Here is an 18,483-nt window from a genome sequence, read left to right on the forward strand (position 1 = left end):
TATTCCATTTCAGCATATTTGTATCAACTTCATTCTTTTTTTTAAGATTTTATTTATTTATTTATTTATTTAAGAGCAAGAGAGAGCACACAGAGCAGCTGAAGGAGACAGAGAAGCAGACTCCCCGCTGAGCAGGCAGCCCAATATAAGACTTGATCCCAGTACCCTGGGATCATGACCTGAGCTGAAGGTGGACGCTTAACTGACTGAGCCCCCCAGGCCCCCTCCTCCCCCCACACCCCGTCAGCTTCATTCTTATTAATGGTTACATAGTAGTCATAGCAAGAATATGCAATGTAGTATCATCCGTATATTACTTTTATATTACAAGTAATGTTTCCTTGAACATTCTTGCACAGGTAGATATTCCTGCTCACTGTACAAGTGTTTCTGCAGGATAAATTCCTAGAAGGGAATTGCTGTGTCACCAGCTATGCACATTTAAAATTGCAATAGGTACTGCCAAATGCCTTCTTTGTTCCAGTTTATGCTCTCACTCTTATCATCGCTGGGTATTACTGTTCTCCTTCACGAACCAGAGTCTGATTTGGTGTACATTCCACACTTTGACAGTTATGGATGTTCTGAGCCAGGCACTCATCTTTTGGTGGTGAATGCTACTCTGGCGGGCTAGAAACTCCTGGGATGGGCTTCTTGAGTTCTTCCACTATTTCCACTCTGGGGTTCACTGGGGATTATAAAAATTTTGACCTTCACTGTTCTGTACATTGTACAGTTTACCTAGTGTCTCCCCCATCTTATTTCATTTAACCCTCACCAAGTTTCTGTTAGGCAGGGAAAAAACTTTTCTTGTGGGGACTCAGAGCAGTGAATGACTTTCTTAAGTTCACATGGTTAATAAGGGAAAAAAACTAGGACTTGAATATAAGTTTCCTAAGTTCAAAATCCACATTCTAGCCATCTCTGCCTCTCTAGCACAAGTAGTATTGCAGAATTTGTGTTTCTGATCAGTAGCTTTCTATCCTTTTAGATTGTCTACTACCTCTAGAGAAACTTAAATTTGTTTGCCAATTGGTTGGATTTGGGGCTGCTGTAATTTGTGACTCAGGGGCATCAATTTTGCCCATAAGAATGTTTTTGCAGTTTGAATATTCTGGTATGTGGCCCAAGGTGACCCAGGGCAACATCTCCAGGAGAAGATAACTGGCAGGGTGCCAGGAGGCCTCATGGTGACCTTATCTAGTAAGTGTCAGCACTGGAATTGGAACCAGACCCATCTGACTCCAAAGCCAAAGCCTTTTTACATTTACTCTGTGCACCTCCTTGTATAGAGCAAGATGCTCAAGGCAGAACAACAATGCATTCTTTCCTTATAGGCAAATTACATGGGAAGCCAAATTCTCAGAAGGTTGCATGCTGAGCATGGAATCAGAACAGGGAGAGTTCAGGGTCTTAAGAAGTTAATTTCAACTCAAGTAGCTGAAGGCAAGCTTACCCACTAGGGGGTCATATGCTCAAAACCCAATAGAGGCTCAAAAGAGTGTAACAGAGACGAAGAGTAAAGTAGGTCAGGAAGCAGGTGATAATAGAGATGAGTGGGGACTGTGGCCAAGTGGAGAATACACACCTTTCTAAAGGAAGAGCTGCTCCCTTATACCTCCAGCCCATCGTTGCCAGCACTGTTAATTGAGGTCTTCCCAGTTTTTCAGTCAAAACTAGAAACCTGCATTCTTCTATGTGAAATTAGTTGACAACTTAAAAAAATACTATGAGTCAATATAAGGTGGGTCAAGCAAACTTGCCAGGCTTGCCCGATCAAGTGCCTGTCTGATGTTGCCCAATAGAAAAACTTCTCCCAAGAAAACCACATGCTCCAAGCCATTTAGAGATGGCTTCTTGACCTCTCAAAGATTAAGATCCACGCCCTTTTAGATTTTCCTTTTTATCCTTTAAGACAACCTCTGTTTACAGTCTTTCTCCAGATAGAATAGAATAGAATATACTTCATTGTGGGATGCCTGGGTGGCTCAGTCAGTTAAGCGTCTGCTTTCGGCTCAGGTCATGATCCCAGAGTCCTGGGATTGAGTCCCACATGGGGCTCCTTGCTCAGCAAGGGGCCTGCTTCTCCCTCTGCCTGCCTCAGTCTCTCTGATAAATAAATAAAATCTAAAAAAAAAAAAAATTTAAAGAATATACTTCATTGCATTTCCTCTTACTAAATTACACCTACATTTCAGCCACATCTCCTTGGGAGAATTCCTAGCTCAAATTTTGGTTGGATTGACACATACTCAACCCTTTGTATTTAGTTATTACTTCCATTATTATTTTTGGAGTTGTCGTTATTCTTAAACTAGATGGCTAATTGCTGCCATTGAGTGTGAATTTTACCGACTCAACTTTCAGAGGGCAACCCAATTTTCAAGTCCTTGGGGGGTCTTTCATTGCTTCTGTGTTGTAGGAATAAAAAAAAAGCCATTTTTACTTTTTTCAGATGTTAAAACATTTTAAAGTACATAAATATAACTTTGTTGGCTTACAGATTGTTTTTTTTTTAGTGAGGGTGATTTATTCCCATAAGAAGTTTTGTGGGAGTTACAGCTTATAGGAATGGAAGGAAGAAATAGGGATGTTCTTCTACATATACCAAAATGCACAAGAGGAATCAAGCTGGATTTTAATTCTAAGTGAAGACTGAACTTTCCTCCTAAACCTTAGTGATGTGGGAATTGACACTCCGCCCCTCCAAATGGAGAGACAGCTACTCCTGCCTCATGGCTCACAGCAGCCTCAGCCCCTGTTAAACCATCATGGAAAAGGGAGGAGGAGAGAAAGCCCCCAGAAATGGAAGGTAGCTTTGCCCTTCAGGTACTTTATTATGCCAGTAAGAACATGACACTGTAATGCAGGAAGCTTGTTTTCAGAAGAAATGAACTTGTGAATTCAGTAGCATTCTGGCATGAGGATTCCATCAGTCTTCAAATAATCATGTCCATAGTCAATTAAAGAGGCTATCTTCAGTTAACAAGCGTTAGACCTTCATAAAAGAGCTATTAAGAAGATACTCATTTGGGCGCCTGGGTGGCTCAGTTGGTTAAGTGTCTGCCTTCGGCTCAGGCCGTGATCTCAGGGCCCTGGGATCCAGTCCCACATCAGGCTCCCTGCTCAGCGGGGAGTCTGCCTCCCCGTCTCCTTTTGCCCCTCCCCCCCCACTTCTGCTCTCAAATAAATAAATAAAATCTTTAAAAAAAAGAAGCTACTCATTCAAGATTTACTGATCAGACTTCCTTGATAGATACCACCTTGCCTTTAGTGTTGAGACATGACATATGGTAACACATTTTTGTATTTTGTGTTTTGTGACATATGGTAACAAGTAAATGACATTCCTCCAGAATCTAAATAGCTAGGAAGCTAAAATAACCAGATCTCCTCTTCTACCCCTATAGCCTTTTATAGTGATAATGATGCCAACCCAAAAAAGCCTGACATCTTAGGAGTTTCTAAAGTTTCTGTGAATCACCACAAAGATTTATTTATGCTCTTGTGAAATGTGTGTCCATTGTTTTTATGGTAAACCAATTCTCTGAAAATTGGTAATCTGAAATGCAAGACTTCCCAGGGTAGGCTTAGCAAGAAAATTCCCTGTGTTTGCTTCCTGACAATCCCACCAGATTACCCAGGGATTTCATGGGATTTCTACTCCTCAGATTTGGGTGGGAAAGAGTATGGTTAAACAGAGATAGGCTCGAATCCTAGTCACTTAAATCTGTAAGCTTGGGCAAGTTCATTTACTCTCTGAGCTCAGTTTCCTCAACTGAAAATTGAAAATAACAATACTTACATCATGAGCCTATTCACGTGGAGATTGAATGAGATAATGTATAATCATGACATGCCAGACGATAATCCTTTAACAAATGGTGGCTGCTAATGTCTTCTTTAAGTCAATCACCTGTTTAGAGGGCAGTCAATTACAATGAGGCATATAAAAATACATCCAGCTCTGAAGGAACCTTCTCGATGGGGAGAAACGGCAACCACCCATGAAACACTAAGACCATTCACATTGACAGACGTTGTGAACGCAATGGCAGAGTGTTCTTCCTCCTTCATTCTGCCCTGGTCCGTGCAGTGAGAAGCAGAGCTGGGACAGAGCAGGACCAAGCTCCCCACCTTCCTGCCCAATGCGCTCACAACCTGTGAACAGCAAGCTAAGCATCACAGCCAAGCCCGGGATGGTGGATAATATTATCTCCCAGCCCTTTGAAGCTTTGGCCAGGAATATTTGTTGTCACCATCATGTGTGATTAGTGCAGCAACGTCCTCCTGCAGAAGACAGAATCCTTTGTCCACCAGCCTCCCTCCACCACTGCCAGAGAGCAGGAAGTGGGGAGAGGGACTGGCGCCCCTCTTCTCTTGGTCCAATTTCACACATTGGTTTTTCAGCATTAATAAATTGGTTACATTTGCCCTGCATTTGGCAGGCGAGGTTTCTAATAACACTCTGATCCCTTCAGAGAACATGAATCACTGGCATGCGGGGGGCTCTGGTTACCTCCCCCCGACTCTCTGCTGCTGAAGGCCCCACACATTAGCAGGGGTCAGGCGCTTGCCTGGGCCGGGGCAGGGTCTAGGACAAGGGCCATGGCTTCGAGGCATGCCACGGAGCTCAAAGATTTTCCCTCAGAGGGAGAACAGATAACTTTGAGCCCAGGCAATGTGCAGCTTTCTTCAGCTGTCAATCCTACCTGGTTTGCATATAGATTGAGAAAACGTGTGAGATTTTACCGCAAGTCTCAGTCCAGAGAATTCAAGGGGGGTGGTGGTGGGTGGAGAGGGGATGGGAGAGAAAAAAATGTGTGATGCAGATGTCTGGGTTTTGTGCGGCCCCGACACCGCTTCCTTTGTGCGGCGGGAATCTTTGGGGATGGGTAGCCTGAATGAAGACAGTGTACAACGCATGCACGGTTCTTGGAGGCAACTTTTCTTCTTGCTGGGGAATGAGGTGTGTGAAAGTTCCTTGAGCAGGCGGAAGTCCGCCGGCTGAAAAGAGGCCCAGAGCCAGCAGCCAGCCACACCTTCAGCCTTGGTGGGCCAAGTGGAGGGAGACAAGAAGGGGAAAGAAATAAGCTAGAGAGAGCAAGGGCAGGCCTGGGACAAATCCAGCCAATGAAATGGGAGGAAGAGAAGGAGAGAGAACAATGGAAAAAGGAAAAAAGGGAATTGAGAAGAGATGAGAGGAAAGAAATTCAATTTAATCCAATAGATGTTTTATGCTAAGCTCTACTTGAAAGGAGTGTTTTTAGTTTTGATTTTTTTTAAGATTTTATTTATTTATTTGAGACAGAGAGAGAGACAGAGAGAGAGAGCATGAGCATTGAGGAGGGGCGGAGGGAGAGGGAGGAGCAGGTTCCCCGCTGAGCAAGGAGCCTGACATGGGGCTCAACCCCAGGACCCTGAGATCATGACCTGAGCTGAAGGCAGATGCTTAACTGACTGAGCCTCCCGGGCGCCCCTAGAAAGGAGTGTTTTTACATAGCAAGTATATATCGAATCTAGTCCCTGCTCTCTGAGAGTTTACAGGTCAGTTTAAAAATTAGCCACACAACAGTCCTGCAACGGAATATGACAGGGAATAATATGGACATCAGTGCCATGGGGTGTGATAAGGAAGGGCAGATGTTCTCATGTAGAGGAGGTGGGTCTTGAGCGTCTTCTAGAAGGGTGGGTCGGCTGAGCAAGGGGGAGGTGTGGGGAGGGCATTCCTGAAGGAAAGTGTTAGCACAGAGAGTACAGGGGAGGAGCAGGGAATCAGTGATGGAAAGACACATGGAAAAGAAAGGAAAATGAAGAGAGGTCCCAAGAGCCACCCACAGTTGTCTTAGTTACCACACAAACTATGGGCTGCCTTAGACCTTTTCGTCCCAAGGAATTAGAATTAAGAGCTTCCTATAGGGTCCTGTAAACCCAGGCAAGCCATCAACACAGCAGCCCGGTTCCAGGCCCAGAGGGAAGGCAGGAAAGAGAACTCACACGCTGGGGAGAAGCAGAAAGTGCAGAGGTTCCCTGTCGGCACCCCTGGAGCCACGGACTCCTCAGAGCTTCAGCTGGTGGATTTCCACGTTCTCTCTCCGTCTCCATGTCTCTCTCCTCTATCGTTCTCTCTGTGTCTCTCTCTGTCTTTCTGTGCCTCTGTCTCTGTTTCTCTCATCTCTCTGTCTCTATCTCTCTCTCTGTCTCTCTCTGTCTCTGTCTCACTCTCTCTCTCTCCCATATTCTTCCCTCTATGGTTTTCAGGATTCCCAGGAAGGAAGGACTTTTTCTTTTCTGTTTTTCTCAACTTTTTATTTTGAATATTTTAAACCTTTCCAAAGGTGGAAAGCATACCATTCTGAATACAAGGTACACTTTGAGGCATTTCACCATTATTAACACACGATTCTGTGGACAGGGGTGTGCTGATAAACTGGGTCTCTGGTGGGGGAAAGCCCTTATTGGTAGTATTCACCAGTTTCTATAATCTAAAAACTCCCACCATGGCTCATTGTAGGCTAATTTTAAACCAATGGTTTAACAAATGGCTTGCAAAATTCCTGAATATTTATCTGCTCTTAGGAACTGGTAAGAGCAGACTCCACTATACCACATTTTCCTGAACTACGTTAAATAACTTGCAGATACTGTGGCACTGAACCAAATAACTTCAGCATGTGCCTTCTAGGAATAAAGACATTCTCAAATGTAATCACAAAACATCATTATCACACTTAAGAAAAAATTAGCAACGCATTTCATAATATTATCTAATAGATTTCCCACTAAAGTATCCCCCAACTGTTCCCCAAATGTCTTTTATAGCATTTTTTTAAAAAAATGAGAATCCAGGGAAGGTTGCATATTGCATGTGGTATTTTCATTAGTTTCTTTTAATCTAGAATGGTCCCCTGACTTCTTTTTCAGTTGTTCTTTTTTTTTTTTTTTTATGACATGGACCTTTTTGAAGAGCTCAGACGAACGTCTATAGAATGTGCCACATTCTGAATTTATATAGTTGTCCCTCATGGTTACATGCAAATGAAATCCTTTTTGACAAAAATAATCCATACTCGTACCTCATACCAGGTCGGACTCATAACCAAAAGTCTCAAATAATGTCAGATTGTTCCACTGTTGGGGACACTAAGTCTTATCACTTACTTAAAGTAGTAACCACCAAATCATTCAATTCGTTAACAAGGTAACTCCCCCCTATATAATTAATAAATAATTTATGAGATATCATGCTGATGTTGTATGAACCTCTTGCTGTCCCGAAAACCTTTTCCTCAGTAGTTGGCATCTGTACGATCCTTGCCTGAATCAATTGTCATATTAGGGCTTGAAATATTGTGATTTTCTCTCACTCCTTCTACATTTATTAGACAGAACTCTTTTTTTTAAAAGTCCTTTTTTTTAGTATGATTATGGACTCATGGACTTTTTTTTAAAAAAAACTTCAATGGATTATAATCCATTACTGTCATTTTCTTTTTGATGTTCAAATTATCCCTCACTTGGCCAGGGGGAACCACTTCAAGCAGGATCCTGTGTCCTTTTGACATGACCTCATTAATCTTTAAGTATTTCCTTTCTTTCTGGCACAGCACAATTCCCCAGGCTCACTTGTGTTTGCCCCACACCAGAGCCAGAGTCAGAAGCAGTTATTTTTTCAAAGAACCCTGACTTTTTTTAGGGGGAAATGATATTTAGAAATCAAGATCTGGGTGCTAGGTGTGCTCATTGCTACAGTGATGTTATTGCTTTTAGGTCCTTTCAGTTGATGTGGTTTTATGTGTATATATATATATATCTTTTCTGTATATATATAAATTATATATATTTTATACACACATAAATTGTATATATAATATAATTTATATATAACGTATATTTATTTATTATATATTTATTATATATGATATATATGATATATATTATATATAACTTATTATACATAATACATAATATATAAATATATATTTATATATATTATGTATAATATAAATATATATTTATATATATAATATATATTATGTATAATAAATATAAATATATATACATATATTTAATGAGTTCCCTAACCCCAAGTATCTCAGAGTGTGATCTTATTTGGAGATAGGGTGTTTACCAAGGTAATCAAGTTAAAACGAAGTCATTAAGGTGGGTTCTAATCCAATATGACTGGTGTCCTTACAGAAAGGGGAAATCTGGACCCAGAGACATATGTGGAGGGGAAAAAAATGTGAAGACATAGGGAGAAGACAGTTGTCTGCAGGCCAAGGAGAGGGACCTGGACCAGATCCTTCTCTCCCAGCGCTCAGAAGGGACCAAGCCTGCTGGCATCTTGCTCTTGGACAAGGCTGTGACAGAAGACATTGCTGATGTTCCGGCCACCCAGTTTGTGGTACTTTGTCACAGCGGTGCTAGCAAACTAATATGCCACCATAACAAATTACCACAAATGTAGCGGCTTAAAACAAAACGACACACACTCATTACCTCGCATTTCTGTAGAAGTCTGGTATGGACCTCCCCCAGCTCAAGTCAAGGTGTCTGCAGGGCCGCATTGCTTTCTGGAGTCTCTAGGGGGGAATCTGCTTCCTTGTTCCTTCCAGTTGTTGGCAGAATTCAGTTCCTCGTGGGTGTAGGATTAAGGTCCTTCTTCCTTCGCTGTCAGCTGAGAGGCCACTTGCCTACCGTGGCTCATGGCTTCCTTATTCCCTCTTCAAAACCAGTCATGGCAGGCTGAGTCCTCCTCGTGATTTGAATCTCTGCAGTATCTCTTTTCCTGGCCTCATTTTTTTTTTTTAAAATACTCCCCTTCTTCCTCTTTCACTTTTAAGGGCCCATGTCATTTCATTGGGCCCACTCAGGGAATCTGGGATAATCCCCCTAAATTCAAGTGATGTTAATTCCATCTGCAAAGTTTCATTTGCCATGTAATGTAACATATTTGTGGTTTCCAGCCTAGGGAGCAGACCGAGCACTCGGAACACAGCAAACTGACCCGGGTTCCAGCGCTGCCCGTGTGACCGGGGGCTGGCAAACAGTCACTCAACTTTTGGGAATTATTTTTGCCAAAAAGAAATTTCTCAGTTTCCTCAACTACAAAGTAGAATTAAGACTTAAGTATTAAGCCATTCTCAGAATCATTTGATAGAAACAGTTTCCTTACAGAAATACGAGGTGGGGGGCACTGAGTTGGAGAATCAGGTTTGAAGTAGAGCCTGAAGGATCCCTATTGCCACGCTAAGAAGTCTGAGTTCTATCTTATAGGAGCTGATGGGAGGGTTTTTTTTTTTTTTTTTTACATAGGTAATAAATGAATTTATTGTTTGAAAAGTTAAAACATGAGTATTTCAAGTATGCTTTGACCATGGTTAATAATATTACAGGTATTTTTGCAAATTGTTCTTTTTATTTTTACTAAACCTCGTGTCCTAACAATTTTTCCCTGCTAATGCTTTTTCTCTTTAACTGTACATAGTATTTCACAGGATAGGTTGGTTTGACCTATTTGGCAATTTCTCTCTTGAGTACATAGATTGTTTATAACTTTATGACATTACACATAAGGTAGTAACGTGTATCATTGCAGCTCTTGTTCACACAGAGGTACTACCTGATGGTATTTCTAGAGCAGTGACTCTCAAACACTAAATGTGCTTCAGAGTCCCCTGGTTAAAACACGGATTTCCGGACCCTGCTCCCAGAGTTTGATTTAGTAGTTCAGGTGTAGGGCCTGAGAATTGGCATTTTTAACAAGTTCTAATGTGAAGCTGATGCAGTCAGATTAGATTAGACTTTGAGAACCATCTCTTTACACCATGGATTCCTAAAATTGAATTCTTCGGTTCAAGCTGATGCAAACTTTTCACGGTGATGAATCCTGCACACATCGTCTCCAACTAAGTTTGTACCAGTTTCCATTCTCACCCACAGTGTGCAAGGATGCCCCTGTCTTCACCCTGGCAGACACTGGCTAGTATAATTTCAACTCTTTTTGCCCACTGAATGGTAAAAAATGCAATTTTATCATTGTTCTATTTTATACTACGCTGGGTGCTTTTTTTCTGATTTTTTACAGTAGCTTCTACTTTTTTGTCTTGTTACGAGACTACCATTTATTGCAAAAAAGTTAAGAACTCTAGATAAGCAAAAAGATGATAAACTTATCCATAATTCTACCACGCACAGATCACCTGTATTAACATTTGCTATATTTTGTAAGCATTTTTTTCATTTAACAACATACTGTGGACATTTTTTCCATATCATGTCGTTAACTGTTCTTCTCCAACATCGGCCTAAAAGGCTGCGTCACATAAGTGGAATACTCCTGAATGAGGATTGACATTTACAAAATGATGTTTTGGGGAAGGTCGATCTAGCAGCAGGACTGAGCACGGGAAGAGCCTACATGCAAGGAGCAGTTTGGAAACTACTGAAATAACACAAGAGAGTGGTGACATGGGGTGCGATGACCAGCAGTGACTACAGGAAACATTAGGAAGAAAGAATCAACACCTTGGTAGCATCCAGGATGGAGGGTGAGTGACGATTCAAAGCTAAATTCCCAGGAGTGCCCTGGGTTTCAGGACTGGAAACTTGGAAGATGCCTTGGAAGGAACAGAGATCATCTTTGGTATCACTGATCCTCCAATTTATCTCGATATAGAGTTTTAGAAAATGCAAGTTAACTTCACAGAGGAAGAACTTTGTTTAGGAGAACAGCAGACTTGAACTCCCAGAGCCCAGGCACAAGGCCCCATTTCAACGTAGGGAGTCATTATTTATTATTTTATTTATTTATTATTATTTCTTTATTTATTATTCATTATTATAGGGAGTCACATTACAGTGAGGTGGAAAGACCACACTCTTGAGCATTAAAAAGATGGCATTGTGCATTGCCGCTCTGCCACTTACTGTGACCTTTGGCAAGCCTCTTAGCCTTCTTGAGCCTTTTTGTCTATAAAATAAGAGTGAATATATTTACTACATAGAGTCATTGTGTGAATTAAATGAGATGATATGTGTAAAATGCAGTCCATAGCCAGTGGGTATTTAAGAAGTGGCAGTTTCTTTTATCACAGTAAAAAGAGCAATATTACACAGAGTAATAAGATCCCTCTAAATCGTCCCACGACAAGGTCCTTCCCTAGAGACGCACTCATGGCCAACCCGGGCAGGACTATTTGTCAATGAAATGAAACTCATCCATGAGATGAAGTTAATTCTGAAATCATCCCTTTGACCCAGAGCTGTCTGCCCTGGCACGCAGAGGGCCCGTGGCTTCCCTCACGAGCCAGAGCCCCGGAGATGTGCTAGGGGTGGCTGGAAAGGTTCCGTGTGTGCCAGAAACTTCCAGAGGTTTTCTGACCACACTCGACTGATGTCCGTAGCAGAAGCAATGAGGATTTTGAATCAGTATTGACAGACTCGGTGCTTACTCTTCTGTCCCTCCCCTGCCCCCAGCTCACAAGGATCTCAGGCTCAATGCTTCTCTGTAGTCAGAGTCCAAACACTGATTGTAGTAAGTGTGCGGGCACGTCAATCTCTCTCAGTTGCAGTCTTTCCTTTCCTAAAGTGGACATATTCCTTCCTAGGGTAGGTCGAGGAGCTGAAGGAATATTGCATTTGAAAGTGCCCAGCATGGTATCTGAGAGAAGTGCACACTTGCTGTTGGCTTTCCTTTGGGACCCTCTCCAAAGCTCCCTCTCCATAGGCCAGCAGTATATAAATGACGCCAGAAAATGTAGTTGTTTCGGCTGCCTGGCAAGGGTCTAGTGTATGATTAATAGAGACATCAAAATAGCCATCATTCTTCCCGCCCCCCGCAAACTCCCCCCAACCAACGACTCTGTGACACAGCAAGAAACACGAAATATCCATTCTCCTAACTTAACTTTTGCCCCTTGAGGTTGGAAGAAGAGAAAACTTAGATTCAATCACCAGCGCCCCATTTGCCTTAGATGACACAAAGCACATTTCTACATGGCAGGTAACAAATGTTTCTTCAGAAAACACGAGGGTACCTGCAGGTCTGCCAGAGAAAGTGCACCATTTATCTGCTCAGTATCTACTCCTACAGTTACCGAATCTTATTTTCACAACAGCCGGCGAGATGGGTCCTCATTTATCAGATGAGGCAAAGACTCAGAAAGATTTAGTGGATGCTCAGCACAACAGGTGTTATCTGCCTCCCTCTTGTCCACATTTCTTTTAATTTCCCAGTATGTGTTCCTATCATCTTGGTTATAGATGTTTATAGACCAGGTTATAGACCAGCAGTCCTCCAGCCCACACAAAACGAGCAGCGGTGTAGACCATATTTCCATCTTCGGACAAGTTAAATTCAGTGGATACAGTGTTAAACTTTGAGTGCTCCCTCTCAAACCCATGTTGATGAGACCTCCAACAAACAGTAAAGGTGGAATTACAGTTTTAAAGTTAAAGCCCAACTTGTTGACTCATTGGTTAAAAACAAACCCTCCAGTGCACCAGTTCCCCAATTTTTTTTTTTTTTTAACAAGACCATTATGCTTTCAAAAGTGAAATCAGTGGAAATGTGCTGTTTCCGGCTGCCCTATGTCCTTGTTCCTTTTCTTTCTTTCTCACCCTGTGTGTGAATATTACAGGTTTCCTCCTTCCAGAGATGCTCACAGCTGTTTCCCTTCCTCCCTCTCCTGAGCCCTCTAAGGCAGCTTTCATTCTTCTACCTCAGCCTGCCTAGGGCCCCATGGAAACTCCCCCGCCGTATGATTGCTTCCACACTTTTATGTGCTTTAAAGAATATCAGCTGAGAATTGCTTATTGATCCCGAGTGGGGAATCCTCCCTTACAAAGCAATTTGCAGCCATTGAAGGAATGTCAGGGCATCCTTCTCTACATCCTGTCCCCCTCCTCCACACCCCATCTGCGTGTTGACACCCTCCAAACCAGGCCCACCCTTGCTCGTGCCTCCTTTTCTAAGGATGTCCGATGAAACTGACTTTTCTGATTCTCAGACACGGATCGTGTGAACCATTTGAGCATTCCAGTTTTACACTAGATCTCTCTCTACTTTGGAGATTTTATTTATTTTTTTAAAAGATTTTATCTATTTGATAACGAGAGAAAGAGAAAGCAGAGAGAGAGAGAGAGCACGGGCAGGGGGAGCACCAGGCAGAGGGAAAAGCAGACTCCCCGCTGAGCAGGGAGCCCCACGAGGGACTCCATCCCAGGAGCCTGGGATCACGACCTGAGCTGAAGGCAGAAGCTAAACCGACTGAGCCACCTGGGCACCCCTGGAGATTTTATTTTGATACCCAAATAAGGAAAAGACTCAGTTGCTCCCCAAGCACTTAAAGTCCTGAGAGACATGGATTCCACCAGCTCAGCTAGCATAATGCTTCATACCTTCTTCTACCTACCAAGCAGCAGGAAAATGGTGGCTCTGCTAGGGTAGAGGCCATTGGTCATGTTGTTCCTGATTGGCAGGACACCATGTACTGCAGGCTTGTCAATGCTCTGCTCAGAGTAACAATGAAGAAAGGAGCAAGCAGCTTTGGAGTGGCCACTTTGCTCCAGGCCCTGGGCTAGTCACAGTCAAATACGGGATTTTATTAATCCTATCCACAACCTCTCTGGAAGATCTGACACCACGCTCCTAGAAAATGAAGACTTTCCACGGACCTTTCTCTGGTCCTCATGATTTTATCAATGAGAACACTGAGCTCAGAGAAGTTAAATGGTTTGCACAAGATCACACAGCAAGTAAGTGGCAGACACAGGCAACCCAATCTTCTGCCTCCAAGTTCAATGCACTTTCCATCTCTCCACAGCTGGCAAGGGTTCCATATACTCAAAATTCACCCTGGAAATAAAGTTGGTGCATTGGATTTTCCATTTTGGTACGATAATGTCTGCCATTGTTCTATGAATATGAGTCGGTATTCCCAAAGTGATGCTCCCTTTCTGCCAAGGTACTAATAAAGGTGCCACCTGGTTGCAGCCTCAGTATCCAGACCCCTCTGAATCCCCTTCAGCCTGAGCAACTCAGTCAGAGAGAATGCAGCACACTTGTCTAAAATGGGCCTTTTTTCCCCCACAAAAGTAGAACTTTTATCATTTTTTTAAAAGATTTATTTATTCATTTGAGAGAGCGAGAATGAGAGAGAGTACATGAGAGGGGGGAGGGTCAGAGGGAGAAGCAGACTCCCTGCTGAGCAGGGAGCCCGATGTGGGACTCGATCCAGGGACTCCAGGATCATGACCTGAGCCGAAGGCAGTCGCTTAACCACCTGAGCCACCCAGGCGCCCAAAAGTAGAACTTTTATTAAGCAACAAAGCTAAACATTTACTTCATAAGCATAGGTTCACATTTAAAAGGCTAATAACATATAGAGCAAGATTTTTTTAAAAATCAAGTTAAAAATAGAGTTGAGGGGCTCCTGGGTGGCTCAGTTGGTTAAGCGTCTGCCTTCAGCTCAGGTCATGATCCCAGGGTCCTGGGATCGAGCCCCACATCAGGCTCCTGTGGGGAGCCTGCTTTTCCCTCTGCCTCTGTCCCTCCCCGCCCCCGCCCGGCTCGTGCCCTTTCTCGCTCTCAAATAAATAAAATCTTAAAAAAAGAAAATAAAAAAGAGTGTCCTTTCTTGTAGTCCAGCGAAGGCCTATGAAACTTTCAAGGTCCGGTTCAATGGTTGCCTCAAGGAGAAAGCCTTCCTGTGAGCCCCGCACCAAGCCGCATCATCCTTCCGTCCTCTGGGCTTCCTTAGAGTCCGCCCCCCGGCTTCGGATCAGAGCAACTTCCGACACAGCAGAAACAGATGCTTTTTCATCTTTGCATCTTCAGTATCTGTCACAGCACCTGCCACATAGTAGGTGTGTGATAAATGTTTATCAAGTTGAATTTGTTGAAAGTTCCAAAAATGGATAGCCACAGAATAATTGGTTCTGGGAGAATATCTTCTGGTCATTTTAACAGTTCCAAATTCCAACCAGTCTCCTTAAACTGAATGATCAACCTCTAAACCCACTATAAACATTCCACTTAATGTTTTATGATGTTTGTACTAACTTTTCATATTACACTATCCACATCCACCTGGATACTAGGATTAGAGCCCTCTTTATTTTGTATGTATGTAAGTATGAAGCAGAATCCAATAGAAGCCTGGATATCTGAATGAAGCAAAAATTGGGACCTTTTAGAACTTAATTTGACAAAAACTCAACTTTCGGTTGCCAAGTACTGCTTCCTTATTTCCTTTCATTATCTGATTTAACAAGTTGTTACCCTAAAGGAGCGTATAAATGCCACTCTACGGCTGGGCCCTACCAGCTATAAGGTAGAGATGATGATAAGACCGGTCTATGGGGTTATTGTAAAGAATAAATAAAATAAACATCAAAGGGATCTGATCAACAGTAGGCATTATAATGACAAATCTTCTGCTTGTCCTGAATGCCTGAAAAGAAATTTCCGCTAGGTCTGTGTTGTCCCGTTCACTGACAAATCCAAGATTATGGTGTTTCATTTTTAAAACTGCTCTTACTGGGGTGCCTGGGTAGCTCAGTCATTAAGTGTCTGCCTTCGGCTCAGATCATGATCCCAGGGTCCTGGGATCAAGTCCCGCATCGGGCTCCCTCCTCAGTGGGGAGCCTGCTTCTCCCTCTCCCACTCCCCCTGCTTGTGTTCCCTCTCTTGTTGTGTCTCTCTCTGTCAAATAAATAAATAAAATCTTTAAAAAAATAAAAAAATAAAACTGCTCTTACAAAATGGGCTCACACATCAGTTGGTTTTTGAATAACCCCAAATGGTACAAAACCTGTAAGACCATTCACAATCAGGTTTCTATATGAGCAGGCTCACTTATAACCACCTTGTCTCTTAGAAACACTTATTCATTCATTTTTTCTTTCAATAAATCTTAATTGAGAAAATAAGGTGCTCTGGAGACTTGCTTTAGAAAGAGTGCGTAATGCAGCCTAAGGGCAAGGAAGGAAAGCTTTCTCAGAGGAAGCAAGGCTCCAGAGCACCTTATTTCATTTCGGGGAATACCTAACACATCATTTTGAAGTGGCCCATTTGCATCTTCCCTGGCACTATCAGTGGTGTAAGGTCAGGGCCTGGGTCTTACCCATGTCGGAAGGCTTAGTGCTCAGTATGGTGCTTAGCACATAGTTAGCTCTCAATTAATATTTACTGGAAGAAAAATAATGAATGAATGTTTATAAGAGGAGAGCGAGACGTGGGTAAATGTCTGATCCCATATTTGGAAGACCAGACATGACTAAAGGACGAAAATAATTAGGAATAATACTTGAGGGTTCGTTTTCCCCAAAGAGCAGGTATACTTCCAAGCTTTGCCTTATTTAGAACATTCCCAGACTAGTACCTGGATGTGACAGACACTGGGTGAGCATGGATGTATAGTTTTGTGATTGAAAATAAACACAGCCCATCATTTGACCAATGGCAACGTTCCACTCTCTTCACCTCCGTTCCCTGCCTTTCCTTCCGAGGGCTTATTTTTAATTCTCCGTATGAAGGTGATGCTCAACCATGGAGTCTCCATATCCTAAAAGAGAAAGTGAGAAATTATTAGAAGAGGACTAAACACGAAGGTGCATCATTCACAACCAAAACAGATATCCCACTAGATAGCTCCCATTCTCCTTTTAACACCTACCATTTCTATTGCAACACTGATATATTTGGAATATAATAATTAATATTTGTATGGTAATTATAATTAATATTATTAATAATTAATATGTGTATTAAAATTTGTGTAATAATTAATATTGTATCTTTAATGTGCCTATCAAAATACTGAATTTAATCATCATGACGATCCTGTAAGACAAAGTCTTATTCTTCCTATTGAACAAATTAGTAAATTGAGTTCCATGCAGTTAAGTGACTTAACCTAAAATCACACAGCCTGTAAGTCCTGTAGTAGTGAAGACCAGAATCAAACCCAGTTCTTCCAGGTCTGACACTCTGCTGTTTGTTTGGCTTCGTGTTACAGTTATTTCCATGTACTCTGCTTACCCCTAAGTCCTTTTCTTACTCATCACTGTCTCCCTTACAGCACCTACCATACCTTGCTCATAGTAAACACACAATAAAATTCAAGAAACTGAACTTCTTTAAAAATCTGATCTACTTACGTGAAGAGAATTGTAAAGTATGGTAATTGAAGTTTCGTGTCTTCTGGTCAAAGAGCAGAGGTACTTTGAAGCCATTCCTCATGGAAGGTGCTCAGGGAAACAGCCCCTGGATGTGGAGCCAATTCCAATTCTGGAATGCGTAGTCCAGTGCAGGACGGCGGGCAGCACTATAGCCCACCAGCCCAAATCCCCAGACATGCCAGGGAAGAAGCGATGCTCCTAGCGGGTACCAGTTTCAAATATTTCCTCCAGGATGGCTCAAGGTACCTAAGAACAAGTGACGCTAATAATTAAAAGCAAAACTAAACGAAGCATATATGAGCTGGATCTTGCCATTGTATCGCACTGTTGTTACCCTATTGGTAGCTTACAAGAGGCAGGGATGGTCGGGTTAAAGCAGGAACTGGCTGTGCCCAGTTTCCTCGCCTATAAAGGGGGAGAATACTTGTGTACTTCATTAGGGTGCTGTAGCCATGCACCAGCCCATGAGCGCTCTGTGCTTAACGGTTGCTCCCCTCACTCTTTCCCTGAAATTGTATCCTACCTGTTCTTGGGTTCTGTATGTCTTTTCCGCATGACTGTGAACCTCATGTATCAGTCATTTCTTTGAATCCCTATGGCATTCACCATCTGGCTTATATGGGTCCTTATCATTCCTGCATGTTAACCTTATTTCTCAGAGAGCATGAACTCCGCAAAGGCAAGCCAGACACCTGGCAAGCAAGGTTAAACTGTGCTCTGAATTCTTGCTGCTCACTGTGTAAGGAGGTGCACGTGTTACTCTGATATTTCACTGTTTCTCCAGGAAAAGTTTCAGTACATGTGACGGGTTGAAAGAATATAGGCATGTTATTACAAAATACCCTAAAAGAAAATATAGAATAAAACATAACCGGTATTATTCAAATGTTTATTTAATTTAATTTATTTTTTAAAAAGATTTTATTTATTTGAGAGAGAGAGAGAGCACAAGCAGGGGGAGCAGGAGGGGAGAAGCAGACTCCCCTCTGAGCAGGGAGCCCGACACGGAGCTCCATTCCAGGAACCTAATATCATGACCTAAGCTGAAGGCAGATGCTTAACTGACTAAGCTACCCAGGCACCCGTCAAATGTTTATTTTAAATCATTATTTTCTAGGTGCTAGTTTTAAACTCTCTTCTGTTTTCATAGAGGGTACTGCTCCTTTGATATATGTCTTTTTTTTTTTTTTTTAAGATTTTGTTTATTTGACAGAGAGAGACACAACGAGAGAGGAAACACAAGCAGGGAGAGTGGGAGAGGGAGAAGCAGGCTTCCCGAGGAGCAGGGAGCCCGAT

At 42.4% G+C, this 18,483-nt stretch overlaps 1 long non-coding RNA gene across 1 annotated transcript in view; it reads right to left on the minus strand.

The window, feature by feature from the left end:
- Window positions 1-10,791: 10,791 nt before the first annotated feature.
- Window positions 10,792-18,483, minus strand: part of LOC129046395 (uncharacterized) — a 68,398-nt gene continuing 60,706 nt past the window's right edge. The window contains exons 4-6 of the long non-coding RNA XR_008507584.2: window positions 17,167-17,433; window positions 16,389-16,571; window positions 10,792-14,857 (exon numbers count right to left, since the gene is read on the minus strand). This is a non-coding gene — a long non-coding RNA (uncharacterized LOC129046395). The remainder of the gene's footprint in view (window positions 14,858-16,388; window positions 16,572-17,166; window positions 17,434-18,483) is intronic.

Source organism: Mirounga angustirostris, unplaced genomic scaffold, assembly GCF_029215605.1.
Source record: "Mirounga angustirostris isolate CCGP_5_RB_7025 unplaced genomic scaffold, mMirAng1.0.hap1 SCAF_4, whole genome shotgun sequence".
NCBI classification, from domain to species: Eukaryota; Metazoa; Chordata; class Mammalia; order Carnivora; family Phocidae; genus Mirounga; species Mirounga angustirostris.